At 36.2% G+C, this 2,698-nt stretch overlaps 1 pseudogene; it reads left to right on the top strand.

The window, feature by feature from the left end:
• The first annotated feature begins 1,027 nt into the window (after window positions 1-1,027).
• On the top strand, window positions 1,028-2,282 carry LOC125850895 (BURP domain protein USPL1-like; annotated as a pseudogene).
• Window positions 2,283-2,698: the final 416 nt, after the last annotated feature.

The following is a 2,698-nucleotide window of genomic DNA, read 5'->3' as shown; positions in this document are numbered from 1 at the left end:
CTTCTTTATTGGTTATACAAATTTTTAAAGACATCATTTATTTTTAATAATATTGACTTGAGCTTTATAATTTTTTTGACTATTGAAAGGAATAGCGGGAAAATATCAACTACAAAACTTAGTTTAAAAGTAAATATTATGATTTCTTTTTAAAATTTGACTTATTTTATCATTTTTTTATTTTTTTTTAAAAAGAACAGTAAGGAAATATAGGTAATCCAGAGCTATTTTTCTTGGCATTAACACAATTTCATCACTGATACATTAAGATATGCATTACAGCAAATTCAAACTTGTAGGTGGATAGACTCATCAAGTTTACCATTTTTGCTGATATAAAGGAATTACTAGCGTGGTTGTTATAGCAAGATACTATAACCTAATATATATGTACAAAGAGTTAAACCAGATTCAACTAGGGACATTAATACAAGCCACATCGCGATATGACCTATCGATACTAAGCTTTCCCAGCAGGCAGGGAAAAGATAAATAACAAAACCCAAAAGTTCAAAATGCTTCTGGTTATCTGCATAAAAGCATCTAACTTTGTAAAGTTCCATGCAAGGAACTTTCCTTGAGACCAAAAAGAAATGCTAATGGAGATTTACGGTCTAAGCAGGGAAGAAAGTAACTGTTTCATTGAGTAAAGCTTAGATTGAATTAATATCTGATACAATGCATCTATATATATCCTAACTATAGTAGTATGTAGAACTAATCTATAGTTAGTTAACTATGATAGAGTGTAAAACTAATCTGTAGTTAGTTAACTAACATACTAATACAGCTGGAATTTTAGTGAATTAACTAACTTCAGCTAACTGCTTATCCTTAGTGACAGCTGGATCCTCAATAAACTTCCACAAGCCATACACTCATCGCGGTTACTCAAAGAGCACACCATCTGAGCCATTTTAGTTTCTTCGTCAACTGCAGTCTCTGGTTTTTCCTGCATTTGAGTTTCAAACGCGTTTAGTAAAAATGAACATATTGAGTTTATGATGAGAGAGTAAAACAAGTTGTAATGGTTGATTCCTTTAGCATGGAAGTGTCAACAGTGAACTTGATAGCATCAGCTGCAGCGCGTGATCTTAGATAGTACATTCCTGTTTTTAAACCCTGCCAATAACAAGTTTGAAGTTCAAAGACATGTACAAGACAATCTTCACACAGTAATTAATCCCGTTTTTCTATAAACATGGAGCTGAAGACAAGCATCAACAAGGGCTAAAAGAGAATATTCAATTAATCCCCTTTTTCTATAAACAGAGAGCTGAAGACAAGCATCAACAAGCGCTAAAAGAGAATACTCAATCAATCCCGTTTTTCTATAAACAGGGAGCTGAAGACAAGCATCAACAAGCACTAAAAGAGAATACTCAATCAATCCCCTTTTTCTATAAACAGGGAGCCGAAGACAAGCATCAACAAGCGCTAAAAGAGAATACTCAATCAATCCCCTTTTTCTATAAACAGGGAGCTGAAGTCAAGCATCAACAAGCGCTAAAAGAGAATGAACATATCCATTCATCATCCCATATGGATCATATAGATCCTTCTCTACGAGTTTTCTTCCTTATGGATGATCTAAAGTCAGGGAAAGCAATAACTGTCTCCTTTCCAATAAGGGATCTTGCTTCTTCTCTGCAATTCTTCCCCAAAGAAGCAGCCGATTCCATTCCACTTTCATTGAAGGAACTCCCAAACCTTCTTCAGCGTTTCTCGTTCTCTAAAGATTCTCCACAAGCAAAAGCCATGGAGCAAACATTGAGAGTATGTGAAGATTCACCCATAAAGGGAGAGACAAAGTACTGTGCCACATCAGTGGAGGCAATGCTCGATTTTGTGCATGGAATTATGGAAGAAAAAACCCAATCGAAGCTCTGACCACCACAACAACTCATGATTTTTCAGAGGAGTACTCAAGTATTCCTCTGAATTATCCTCAAAACTATACTATTTTGGATGCTCCACAAGATGTTGCAGCTCCTAAGATGGTGGCGTGTCATACCATGCCTTGCGCATACTCGGTTTTCTACTGTCATTACACAATTACCAAAAGCAAGGTGTTCAAGGTTTCATTAAGGAATGATGCAAATGGTGATAGGCTGGAAGCAATTGCTGTTTGTCACTTGGATACCTCTGAATGGAATCCATCCCATGTATCCTTCCGAGTGCTCGGTATATTACCAGGAACATCACCTGTCTGTCACTTTTTCCCATCAGGTAATCTAGTGTGGGTTCCAAAAACAATTACCAATGGACATGAAACACTTTGAAGGATCGGAGCAGCCATGTTCTCTGTTATTGCTTATGCGTGTACTAATATTTGCTTGTATCTGTTTTCTGTTTTTCGAGTATACCTGTTGAGTATACTTTTGGTGATGATAAATAAATAAAATATATGTTTGTCCTAAATTATATCATCTGCCAATTTCACATTTTACTGTTTGCTGGCTTATATAAGCTTGCCTAGGGACTTTATTACAAGTCTACAAGGATCTATACCAGAAATGGATTTTACGGCCTATACACCCGAGATTTTTGGCTACTATCAATGAAGACAACTACATTCTTCCCATGTGACATATGCCCGATGTGACTCCTATTCCTAATGCCCTCGTGGCCCATGTGTTCATGTGATATATGCCTCTTGTTTTCTCATTTGCTTATCTGATATACACTTTTTGTGTGG

The sequence above is a fragment of the Solanum stenotomum genome, unplaced genomic scaffold, assembly GCF_019186545.1.
Source record: "Solanum stenotomum isolate F172 unplaced genomic scaffold, ASM1918654v1 scaffold20257, whole genome shotgun sequence".
NCBI classification, from domain to species: Eukaryota; Viridiplantae; Streptophyta; class Magnoliopsida; order Solanales; family Solanaceae; genus Solanum; species Solanum stenotomum.
Note: the sequence above shows the minus strand (reverse complement) of the source record. Positions and strands in the feature narration are given on the sequence as shown.